This window comes from Ranitomeya imitator, chromosome 4 (assembly GCF_032444005.1).
Source record: "Ranitomeya imitator isolate aRanImi1 chromosome 4, aRanImi1.pri, whole genome shotgun sequence".
Classification (NCBI taxonomy): domain Eukaryota; kingdom Metazoa; phylum Chordata; class Amphibia; order Anura; family Dendrobatidae; genus Ranitomeya; species Ranitomeya imitator.
Genome location: NC_091285.1, coordinates 350,886,830 through 350,900,250, shown reverse-complemented (window position 1 = coordinate 350,900,250; position 13,421 = coordinate 350,886,830). Strand labels below are relative to the sequence as shown.

General features: G+C 41.9%; 1 long non-coding RNA gene across 1 annotated transcript; it reads left to right on the top strand.

Annotated features, from left to right (window-relative positions):
* The first annotated feature begins 2,054 nt into the window (after positions 1-2,054).
* LOC138674116 (uncharacterized) lies at positions 2,055-9,516 on the top strand. The gene is made up of 2 exons (XR_011320491.1): positions 2,055-2,755; positions 9,435-9,516. It is a non-coding gene; the product is annotated as an uncharacterized lncRNA (long non-coding RNA).
* The last annotated feature ends 3,905 nt before the right edge of the window (positions 9,517-13,421 follow it).

The window sequence follows — 13,421 nt, the reverse complement described above, 5'->3', positions numbered from 1 at the left end:
GGGAAAAGACATACACAGAATGAAACCAGGATGTAGCACAGGAGGCCAGTCTAGCTAGATAGATAGAACAGGATGGAATACTGTGCGGTGTATATAAAACACTACAAAAAATCCACACAGAGTTTACAAAAATCTCCACACCTGACTAAAGGTGTGGAGGGTAAATCTGCTTCCCAGAGCTTCCAGCTTCACTGAATTAATTCATACTGACAAGCTGGACAAAACATAGAAAGCACAGAACGGATAAGTCCACAACATGTGGACAGAAAGGAGCAAGCAAGGACTTAACTTTGCTGAACTGGTCAGGATAACAGGGAAATCCAAAAGAGGTGTGAATCCAACCAGGAACCATAGACAAGTGGCACTGGCTGAAGGGAAGAGCCAGGCATAAATAGCCGAGCAGAAAGACAATCAGTGGAAGCAGCTGCAGACTGCTAAATCCAAGGAGCAGCCATACCACTTAAAACCACCGGAGGGAGCCCAAGAGCAGAACTCACAAAAGTGCCACTTACAACCACCGGAGGGAGCCCAAGAGCGGAATTCACAACAAGTGCTTACCTGAGAACGTTCACTTGTAAATAGTTGGCACCTCTTAATGTGCCCCTTATTGGTTTTACCACGTGCCGGCAGCGTGTGTAGGACCCTGTTTACACTGTTGTTTTACAGACCGAAGAAAAACCATTTGGTGCAGCTGAAGACCAGGTCTGGCTGTTATGCGCTGTAACCCGCCCAAGACCAATGTTGGGGGTTTATGACGGGTCCCCCGCATCATTACTTTCATTGGTGCACAAGGACACCCTGTTATTGAAATGTTTACACTTTCCACATGTTTGCACTTTTCTGCAATTTTGTAAATATGTTATGTAACGTTCAAGTCATGTACCTCCCATAAAGGGAAGCCTAAGTTTTGACCTGTTAAACCTGTTGACATGCATGTCCAAAAATGTTTACATCTTTAACTTGTACTGTTGTTTTTCTTTTCCCAGTCCAGGAGTACTGGAGTTAATGGAGTGGAGTGTAACACCCCAGGTAACCGGTTGCTACAGTGATGTTGCCTTCCTTTTGGGGAGGGTGATGTCATGCTTGGAGGCAAGAAGGATTTCCTTTACCAGGTAAAGCACCTACATGCAATACATTCTGAATCCAGGCCAGAAGGAGGAGCTCTGAACCCGGATTCAGGGGAGCTTCCCCCAGATATATGTATTCTGGTCTGGAGGAGGAGTTAGTTAGCTGTTCAGAGACAGTGGAAGAGAGAGGAGAGAGCAGAGATTGGTGCCGTGCAGTAACATGTGAGCTGCAGCTCCAGGAACAAAAGATAACCTGAAGGGTTGGAATGTTAGTGAGCAACACTCTGTAATTTGCAACATCTTGTGTATTGCTTTGACTGTATTATATGTTAATGACTGTTGGTAATCAAATAAAGTATTACCACAATGTGTTAGTCACCATGTCTTCTGTGTTCTGTATGACTGAGTAGTATTCTGCCCATGGGGATTGAGTGGGTGTTCAGTGGGATGAGCCCTGGTCCATGCGGTCTTTCTAAAGAAAGTAAGCCCAGTGGACAAGAGAACCCACTGACCCAAGTGTCTCCACTCCATCTCTTCAATATTACTGCGTTCTGGCAGAGATGCTATCTGTGTTCCGGACTGCATTGGGATTTGACATGATAGGCTGAATCTCCATATTATATAGTATACAGATACAGACTAAGGCAAAAAGAACACAATTTGTAACCCATGGGTTTTTTAGGGCTAGTAAATGACCAGTACCCTGACAATTGCATTATCAATCGTGATCACTATATCGCAGTAAAGATACATGAATCTTTCAATACATAATGGGGTCTAAGGGGTAACATTTCTCCTAGGCAATTTGAATACATAATGGAACATTTTTTTGTAATGGAGAAAGCAGAATAAATGCCTACTGTATTGGGAAATTATGGCTGTTACAGTCTACTTAGTCTATAGACTTTTTACAACCATATGTCAAAAGCTGTCACATGTTCATTGATGACATGTTGCTTCTTGCATGCTGTATCACATATTGTGAAGGAACAAATTATGAAAGATTCTCCATTTTGTGCTTTGACTCCATTTTGTTGTTGGTTAAAGATAAATTCTGTTATTTACTTAGGTAGAAGGTTACAGCTGCTATGAAATAATTCTGTCCTGTTTCTCACGAAGATAACATTTTGTTATTCAGCTAGTCTATGGTTCATAATTGGTATAAAGACCTTGAGTATTCTAACTCGAGTGAGCCAGATAAGAGACTCGTGGGGGTATCGCTATACAAGACTGAGGCATCTGTTAATATGTTTTTCTATGCCAAAAAGACATGACTATATCTGTAGTTTCCATTTTTCCTGTATCCTCATGGGTTAAGTTTTTCCTGTATTCTTATAGGTTAAGAACTGTGAACGTGCTCTTATGCTGATTGGTTGAAGTATAATTTCTATGACTATGAAAAGTCAGACAATGAACAGGGGCCCAGAGATCTGCTCGATCCCCCACACAGAGGCACGAGTCTCCGTCTGGTCATTTTCAGTTGCCGGCAACGCCCTGTAGATTAATCTGGAAATCACTGAGTCAACCGTGAAGGATCACTTTAGATCCTCCCTCAACAGCTTGGCGCCCGAAACGTGGGGCCCCAACCAGGAACGCCTCTGCCCCCCGGAGGACAACCAGACAAAGGACCCTCGGAGCGGACACGGGCACTGGAAAATTGGGACTGATCATCCCCCACAACAACCACGGTAAGTTGGCAGTTATACTGTCCAGACTGACCATTTGGTGTGGTTTTCCTGTGTTTGTTGCTGCAAAGAGGATCTGAGGTTTGTCCCCGATGGTGGGTGATTTTTGGGTGGAATCATATAGAGGTGTAGTTCCGTTGGGAGCCCAGTGCTCGAACCGTACCTCATAAGGGACGGACACCGCGGATTGACCAGTGATGTAATTCTCTTTATAGTCAAAATATCCTGAATTCCTCATCAATGTTAGAATCAGGCGCGGTGAGGTGATCGAAGATTGGGTAGGATACGTAACTCAGGAATATATAGAAGTATACAGTATATATATATATATATATATCCAGAGGTATTCGGAGGGAAGTTTAAGACTCCCTCCTCCTTTCACTGAGCACCGCGTTTTTGGGTTGTCCCAGTGGGGGGCAGAGAGACCCAGTGGAACAAACCGTAAAGGCCTCTCGGTATTGTGCACAACTAGGTAAGGATATTTAGCTCTAAAGGAGAATCATGTTTCCATGGAAGTAAGAGAAGACTTTGAATGTGTGTGTTGAATCTGATACTGTTAGCCCAAAGATGAGGAAAATATTCTCAATCATTGGTTTTTCTAAGGTGTTCTGGCATATGAATTGTGTGATGAAGGTTTTGTAGAAATTAATTACCGTAAGTCTGAGAACTGCTGTATTCTGTTTCTGTGTAGATTTCCCGATGGGAGGGGTCAAACAACTGCGCTGTGTCTTTCTGCTTTCTGTGCTGAGGAATGTTGTGATGTTCTTATCAGTTCTGTGTTTCTGGTATGGAGGGGGCGAGTCGCTGCATCCTCTCCTTGTGTAGTAAGAATTATTGTAAGTTTAAAGTAAAATATGGTGTCTTGTTTTAGAAGGAACTTGTATGATAGTTTGGTTATCAGAGTAATTAAAAGATTGGTAAAAGATTTATCTGCTTCAAGTTGAGTGGTTGATATATAGCAAATTAAGGATTAAAAGAGAAAGTGAATTCGGATTTGTTTTTGTTACGTTGAAAAAGGGAAGCGGCCTACTACTATGACAAAGACTGAGAAAGTGGCTGAATGTTTTGTGGTGCAGGAAGGAATTGAGAAAGTGATTGAGGGTAATATGTTAGAAAGCCAAATAATTAAAAAATAACAATCTGAAACAGGGGGGGCTCCCTGTTAGATGATATGGTCCCTCCCCAGGAAATCAAGCCTCTCCTCCCGACTGTAAACTCCATGCCCCTCAATCACAAAGCACCAATATATTCTGGGTTGTCAAAACTTAGTGCACCCCCACCCTATAATCCTGCCGGGTGGATTTTTGATGTATGCGGAGTTACTAATTCTCAGTGGAGACAGGTCTGTTACAATTGTGAAGCAAGAAGACCCGGAGTTGTAGCCCCCACCTTTCCCTTGCTAAACGCTGACGGCACTTATTATCAGCCACCGCCAGCACCAGTCCCTGGTATGCTTAGTATTGCTAGTGGTTATGAGTATCCACCCCCTCCTACTTTAGTTACCCGATTCAGAAATATCCCCCATGGCCTCCTATAGACAAATAGCAGCGAATCGAGAGATTTATTCCACTCCCTGGAGAGATCTGTTACACTTACTCCATGTGAAGGCTGGGGAGGGGTATTTTCCAATTATTGAGGGGGAACCTATGAGAGTGATGTTGATTTCTGTAATGCTTTAAAGGTTTGGGCACAAGATAGACGAGCGGACCACGCTACCTCCCTCACAGATGTCACACAGGACAAGGGGGAGACTGCCGAGAAGTTCTATGGGCGTCTTATGGTAGTACTTAAAGATTTGGGGTTTTCACTGTATAATAAAGCCCATTCACACCTTTTTGCAGTAGCTTTGATGTCCGGCCTTAAATCTGAATTGAAAGAGGCAATAATGTCAATGAGACCCGATACTGAGACTTCCATTCTGGACGATGCATTGAAAAAAAAAAAAAAGTAGTACAAAGTTTCCAGAAGAACTTAACCCATTCTGTATCAGCAGCTGCGCTCTCTAGCCCCCCCCCGCTCTCAGCCCCCCCTCCCACAGCTGCAAGGACACAGCTCCCAGCTTGTTCCTTATCAGTGGCCCAAGCAGAAGACTTCAGCTCCAGCCCCCCTCCCTTACACAAATCCAGTCTTACGCTCCAATATCTATTTTAACCCTATGTCTGGGAATCTCGCTCCCCAGCCCCGCCGCACCAGTTCTCGCTTGCAGTGCTGGCGCTGTGGCTGACTCGGTCACTTTCAGAGAGATTGTCACACCCCTGCTGACAGATGCTACCCTCAAGTTCCCCCTTCCAGTTGCAATCTGAATACTGGAAACCCTAGGGGATACTCTAGTTACGGACAACCTCAAAATCCTGATAATCGCCCATACTGAAGGGGTGGCCAACCAGGGTCTGCCATCACAATGTCCTCCACCAAACCTGGGGCATGCTCATCTGTCACACTTCCTGTCGGGGACACTCTTGTTAAGTTTATGGTAGACACTGGGGCGGCCAACTCTATAATCAAGTCATCAGATGTATCTACGGATATCCCTATTCAATTCTCGGATCAAGAGCTTGTTTTAATTGGAGTAGATGGCAGACCCAATAAACATGCTCTTACAAAACCTATCCCTGTGGGACCTTTCCCTGAAGTTACTGCTCAGTTTGTAATCTCTCCCTCATGTCCGGTAAATTTACTGGGGACAGATTTATTATCACAGTTCCGCTCCAGAATATAATTTCAAGATGATGGTCAAATGGTATTTACGTTATATAACCCCTATGCAGATGAGTATAATGAGATGTGTATCTTACACGCCCTTTCCCAATCAGTTTGTAAAAAAAAAAAAAAAAAAGAAAAAAAAAAAGGGGGGGGGGGGGATAGTGTCTCTAACCCTGGCAGTTAGAATATCCTTATGTCACGCTGCTTCAGTATGTGGGTAATTTTTTGTTTTTTGTTGTGTGCACAGACAGAGCAGGAAGCCATTGTTGCCACTGTTAGTTTTCGCAAGTATCTGGCAGATCTGAACTGTCGGGTTTCGGCCTCGAAACTTCGGTTCTGCCTTGGTCAAGTGATATTTTTGGGTCACTGTCTCCTTCAGGGTGCCAGACACCTCACAGAAGAAAGAAAAATAGCCGTCAGCTACAAAGGATGAGACTGAGCTCCAGCGTTTTCTTGGACTATGTACTTATTGTTGTTAGTGGATACCGGACGCATCCCGCATAATGCTACCTCTCTACAATGCCCTGAATGACTGTTCAAGATATGGTGATGATTTTGGCAGATTCCACACTGGATAAGCTGTTACTACGGAAGACACTGTAGTGCACGGAGCTGCACTCCCTCCCTCCCTCCCTCCCTGTCAGGACAAGAAGCAGAACTTCAGGATCTGTCTACTGCATGTGTTCTGGCCAAAGACAGGCGGGCTAATATATACACGGACTCACAGTATGCATTTGGTATTGCTCATGATTTCGGAGCTCTATGGGCCAATCTAGGGTTTATTACTATTGCCGGGACTCCAGTGAAGAATGCTGAAGCTGTTAAAACCCTCATAGACTCAATCAGATTACCTACCCAGGTGGCCATTATCAAAGTTAAGGAGCATGGTACTATGGAACAGTCCACAGACTGTTGGTAACACCTTTGCGGATAAGCAAGCAAAAGCTGCTGCTCTTCTACCCGTTGAACAGACCATACCAGCTATGGTGACCACACGCTTTGAGCGTAAACAGTTACAAGAGACACTGACTCTACAGGAACCTGATGATCTACGACAGACTGAGGTTTTCTGCCGGACCCCGCGAGACCGCTTAATGACGATGCAGAGAATGTTTCCAAAGGAAGAAGTGAAGCAGTGGAAGCTGATGGAGCATGTATGGACAATGGTCTCTGGAAAAAGGACCAACTTGTGTGTCTCCCTAAGCGGATGTACCCTGCTATTGCCACGTGGACGCATGGGCCCACACATCGAGGTATCTGTCAGACCTGCAATCCCGGTCAACTTCAACGTGTAACCCCGAAGCACCTTGCTAAGCCCGACTATCCTTTCCAAAGGCTCCAGGTGGACCACATCACGTTGCCTAAGTCTGGAAGGTATGAATATTGTCTGGTGGTTGTCGACATGTTCTCCAGTTGGCCAGAAGTATTCCGCGTTACCAACGTGACTGCAAAGACCACAGCAAAGAAACTGGTGATGGAAGTTATATGCAGATATTGTGTTCCAGAAGTTGTTGAAAGTGACCAAGGCTCATGTGTATCAGGAGGTTCTGACAATGCTTGGATCCACTGTAGCCGTCCATATTCCGTACCATCCACAATCTAGTGGGAAAGTTAAGAGGCTAAATGGCACATTGAAGGGACAATTGACCAAAATGATGCAGGAGACTACGGCTCCATGGCCAGGGCTCTTATATATTCGTACTACCCCTATTGCAAAATATGGCCTATTCCCATATGAGATATTGTTTGGTGCTAGGTTCTCAGTTGTAAATTTTCAGTCTCAGTAGTTGTCAGAAGAAACTGACCGTGCTGTTCAATATGTTATTCAGTTTAGTAAAAATGTTGCTAACACCCATGTTTTAGTTTCTTCTTTCCTTCCAGATTCAGCAGAAACCGACACTTGTCACAATTTGAAGCCTGGTGATTTTATGGTCGTGAAAAGCTATGTCAGAAGACACGGACTAGAACCCCTGTATGACGGTCCCTACCAAGTTCTCATTATTTCTATGTCAGTAAAGCTGGAAGGAAGGCCGACGTGGATCCACGTATCGCACTGCAAGCTGGTCAAACAGACTAGTAGCAAATAAGGGGACATGATGTTTTGGTTTTTCGTATTTCCATATAATAATATTGATAACCGAATGGGACAGCCTAAATTCTCCAACATCCTTGAATAATAAGTTTGTACAATATCATGAAAGATTAGTAGTACAGATGGGTATAGCCAATAAAATTGTCAGTTATACAAATGTGGGATAAATTTGTTAGGGCCACAGATTATCCAGATGATCAAATTTGGGATATATTGGATATACTTAATACCACTGCCTGTGTTATGAATCTGTTGAAGGGTTTAAAGCCCACTGATTGCTCAGATTATGTCCCACTAATTCATGAAGCACCTAAACTAAAGGTCCCAGGGGGGATAACTGTATTAGCTGATAATTATACCTGCTATAATTCCCACGACACTACAGGTACACCAGTAGGGGTCTTCGAGACAGGTTTCTGTAAAGAGAACAGTTCCCTGGATACTGACTTGCTAGCTAATCATACACAGTATATGTACGACATTTATTGGTTATGTGGAGATGGTAAGCTCCGTCCTAGGTTGCCTAATACCTGGACAGGTCAATGCACCCTTGTTAAACTAGCCATGCAGTTCAAGATTTTACCTTGGGATCCAGAGACACCTGATGAATATACCAGAAAGAGGAGAAGTCTCGATCAGCTCCATATGAGTTATGAAGAAAATCCATTGATATATGTCGATGGCATTGGAGTGCCAAGGGGGGTGCCTGACCAATTTAAAGCCCAGAACTAGATCTATGCTAGCTTTGCTTCTATAATCCCACAGGTGCAGATTAATAAAAATGTTGATTGGATCAATTACATATATTACAGTGAACAAAGGTTTGTCAATTTTACCTGTGATGCTTTCCAGGGTATAGTTGAGGAGTTGAGCCCTAACACTAGAATGACGCTCCAAAACCAACTAGCCCTTGATACGATCTTAGCTGAGAAAGGAGGAGTCTGTGGGATGGTGGGAGAGGAATGTTGTACCTATATCCCTCAGAACTCTGGGGTAAATGGAAAGACCATGATAGCCCTTAAAAAGATAAATGGGTTAGCAGCAGAATTAAAAACTAGTGTTGGAGTAGACACATCTTTCTTTTCCGGTTGGTTCGGTGGGCTTAAAGGATTCCTCCAACAAGCTTGTCTGGTACTGATTGCCCTTCTTGTAGTTGGATTGATAATCCTCTGTTGTGTTATTCCCTTGTATAAAAGGGTTATTACTGAGGCAACTCCGACTGGCACCTTCCTCAACCAAGAAGTAGACTCACCAGAGTATGATGGCACTGATCCAGGGGAGATCCCCAAGTACGTCCCCCTCAAGAAGATAGACAATACCCTTTACTCTCAGATGATGCTAAGAGATTTAGTTTAGGGACAGCGGGAGAACTCCATGTGAAGCTAGTGAAGGGTTCAGCTGCCTGGAGGCCTCTCACAAGGGGAGAGCTTCTGAGGTGTCTGGATGAAGAAATCCACCTCCCCTTTCCCCATCACATGGACAGTCTCGAAGGATCTTTCTTTTTAGGGAAAAACTTAGTGTTTAGGGGGGATTGTCAAGGTGAAAATATATATCTTTATACTCTTTTGTACTTTTATATATTCTTATGCTGTGAAACAACCCCTTATGTTTGCTAATGCAAATTTAACTGTATTTAAGATGGCTGCCAGTATTCACATAAGTTAGAAGATATTCAAAGACTCAGAGATTAATATGATAAAGACAATGACCGTAATAAGGACAGTTGGTGGGCAGACACCTTCTCCTTTCTTAATCCAGCCAATTGGTTTGAGGGACCTGCGGCTGGATAGCTGGAATCTTACAAAGTTTGTTACATATCGCTGCCTTTATCCTTGTCATGTATGTAATACTAAAACTTGTTTTTTGGTGTATTTCTGTATGTATTAGGAAATTCTGCACTAAGACAACTAATGATGAAACCAAAAGCGTTGCCACCCCTGCTCTTCTCTACACCGATTTTACAAAGTTACCTGATGAAGATGTTGAAGCCAAGCGCATGGCTATCTTCAAAAGATCCCAACCACTGTTATCAATAATTGTTATTCATAAATTCTAGTATACAGGGGGGACGGGTACGCCGCAACAGCCATGGCTGGTAACATGGCACCAGTCATGTGAAGATCAGTACCCCTCGAGCTTATAGCTTGGGATAGTACCTCTGATGCTGGACATTAGTTAACAAACTTTATCTAGGGGGGAATGTGAAGGAACAAATTATGAAAGATTCTCCATTTTGTGCTTTGACTCCATTTTGTTGTTAGTTAAAGATAAATTCTGTTATTTACTTAGGTAGAAGGTTACAGCTGCTATGAAATAATTCTGTCCTGTTTCTCACGAAGATAACATTTTGTTATTCAGCTAGTCTATGGTTCATAATTGGTATAAAGACCTTGAGTATTCTAACTCGAGTGAGCCAGATAAGAGACTCGTGGGGGTATCGCTATACAAGACTGAGGCATCTGTTAATATGTTTTTCTATGCCAAAAAGACATGACTATATCTGTAGTTTCCATTTTTCCTGTATCCTCATGGGTTAAGTTTTTCCTGTATTCTTATAGGTTAAGAACTGTGAACGTGCTCTTATGCTGATTGGTTGAAGTATAATTTCTATGACTATGAAAAGTCAGACAATGAACAGGGGCCCAGAGATCTGCTCGATCCCCCACACAGAGGCACGAGTCTCCGTCTGGTCATTTTCAGTTGCCGGCAACGCCCTGTAGATTAATCTGGAAATCACTGAGTCAACCGTGAAGGATCACTTTAGATCCTCCCTCAACAATATAACTAGCATCATAACTGACCATGCAAATGGTAATATTATACATTATAGATGATTACAAACGGTTTTTCATATTTTCAACTTGAACTTCTGTATAAAGTTCTTTTTGTTATCTAACAAGTGTCACTGAAATGCTGAATTATTAAATATGTCTTATGTAAGATTTAATGCTGATTTCGGCTGCAGGCAACTACAAATTGTTGTTACTTTATCAAGTAACAGAAATGCTGTTAAAAAGCTTTCATGCACCAAATCTGAGAACAAGAAGAACTTGAAATGTGTGAAAGGTGTTTCTTGAGAAAAGAGTTGGGTAAGTAAATATAAAAAAGATATTATGGAAATATATGATGTGTTAAAGGTGTCTTATCCCACTGACAATGTGCAATACATCGACTGAGATGTAATGAGGTAATTAGCAAAATGATGTATGCATATATTTATACTTTCTACCAGAAGATGTAGAAAACACATTATTGTGGGGTTTTTAAGCTAAGGTCCCCATTCTGGGGTTTCCAGTATATCCTGACACTGACAAGCCAATTATAGTTTTTGCTATAGGTCATGAACTTGAATATTTATGACACGAAAATAATGTGAATTTCTGAACATTAACATTTTGGAAAGAGTGAAAGTGTTTGATCAGAGTTTGATCATTGTAATCCTATTTTTCTAATTAAAAAAAAAAAAATCTCCATCTTCTCCATTCTGTCAGTCCATGAAAAATCAGACTGCTCTCAGATGCCATCCAAGTATGGCCCGATTTTTTGATTGACCCATTAACTTGCATCGCTGCCTCGACAAGTGCAATCTAATTAACAGATATGAATTTTACATGCTGCGATTTTTTCCTCAGTAAAATGAAAAAAAAAGGACATGTGCATGGTGCCAAAGAATAGCAATTGTCCGAATGTGATCTGATGTTTTACAGGATTGCAATTGGACCAATAATACAGTCGTTTGCACAAACACTTAGGGTATGTGCACATGGCATCTCTTTTAGGCTGATTACACCCAGAAACTGCCTGAAAATCTGTCACAAAAGTGCCTCATAACATGAGCATAATGCTCAGCAATGCAAAGATGACATTGCTGTGCATATGACTTATGTCACTTCTTTTAACATCTTCAGGGAAGCCGGAAATCTGCCCTCTTTCTATACTGTACAGAGTGAAAACTACTGGCGCCGAAACCACCACAATAATGACAGCAAAGCTGCTGGGTAAGCCACGTCAGAAAAGCAACCACTGCTGTTTTCCTGAAATGACTTTGCCTGGATAAATTCAGTGGCTGTGCCAGTGTTTAAGTGACACCATGTGCACATACTCTTAAGCTAAGGTTGGCACAGAGTTTTGAGAGGCAGTAAAATCCACAAGCTTTTTACTTCAGGAAACATTGTTTTTGTGGTGTTGGTGGGGGGAGAGTTAAGCATTTTGTTTTTCTCTGAAGCGTTTTTGAAGAAATTTTTAATATGTTTTTAAATTGGTTTTCCACACATGGTGTTTGGCAGCCTATTTCTTTGTTGTTGTCACTGAAATTTCTCAAAGAAATCAAGGAAATGTCATTTTTTTTTTAAATTTTGTAGTATAGTTTTCAAAACCTCATTGGAAAAAAAGCCTGGAAAACTCACACTATGTATACAGTAGAAAAGTTAATATTCTATTTACAGTTATATGAAAAAGTTTGGGCACCCCTATTAATCTTAAGCTTAACCCCTTCAAGTCGCGGCCCTTTTTCGTTTTTGCGTTTTCATTTTTCACTTCCTTCCTTCCCAGAGCCATAACTTTTTTTTTTTCCGTCAATATGGCCATGTGAGGGCTTATTTTTTGCGGGACGAGTTGTACTTTTGAACGACACCATTGGTTTTACCATGTCTTTTACTAGAAAACGGGAAAAAAAATTCCAAGTGCGGTGAAATTGCAAAAAAAGTGCAATCCCACACTTGTTTTTTGCTTGGCTTTTTTTGCTAGGTTCATTAAATGCTAAAACTAACCTGCCATTGTGATTCTCTAGGTCATTACGAGTTCATAGACACCTAACATGTCTAGGTTATTTTTTATCCAAGTGGTGAAAAAAAATTCAAAACTTTGCTTAAAAAAAAAAAGTGCCATTTTCCGATACCCGAAGCGTCTCCATTTTTCGTGATCTGGGGTCGGGTGAGGGCTTATTTTTTGCGTGCCGAGCTGATGTTTTTTTTATGATACCATTTCGGTGCAGAAACATTCTTTTGATCGCCCGTTATTGCATTTTAATGCAATGTCACGGCGACCAAAAAAACGTAATTCTGGCGTTTTGGATTTTTTCTCGCTACGCTGTTTAGCGATCAGGTTAATGCTTTTTTTATTGATAGATCGGGCAATTCTGAACGTGGCAATACCAAATACGTGTAGTTTTTTTTTTTTAATTGTTTTATTTAGGATGGGGCGAAAGGGGGGTGATTTAAACTTTTATATTTTTTATATTTTTTTCATATTTTTAAAAACATTTTTCTTTACTTGTGCCATGCTTCAATAGCCTCCATGGGAGGCTAGAAGCTGGCATAGCCTGATCGGCTCTGCTACATAGCACCGATCATCAGATCGCTGCTATGTAGCTGAAATAGTACAAAGGAGGGCAACAAAATTAATAAAGGGGATGGGAGAACTACAATACCCAGATAGATTAGCGAAATTAGGATTATTTAGTCTAGAAAAAAGACGACTGAGGGGCGATCTAATAACCATGTATAAGTATATAAGGGGACAATACAAATATCTCGCTGAGGATCTGTTTATACCAAGGAAGGTGACGGGCACAAGGGGGCATTCTTTGCGTCTGGAGGATAGAAGGTTTTTCCACCAACATAGAAGAGGATTCTTTACTGTTAGGGCAGTGAGAATCTGGAATTGCTTGCCTGAGGAGGTGGTAATGGTGAACTCAGTCGAGGGGTTCAAGAGAGGCCTGGATGTCTTACTGGAGCAGAACAATATTGTATCATACAATTATTAGGTTCTGTAGAAGGACGTAGATCTGGGGATTTATTATGATGGAATATGGGCTGAACTGGATGGACAAATGTCTTTTTTCGGCCTTACTAACTATGTTACTATGTTACTATG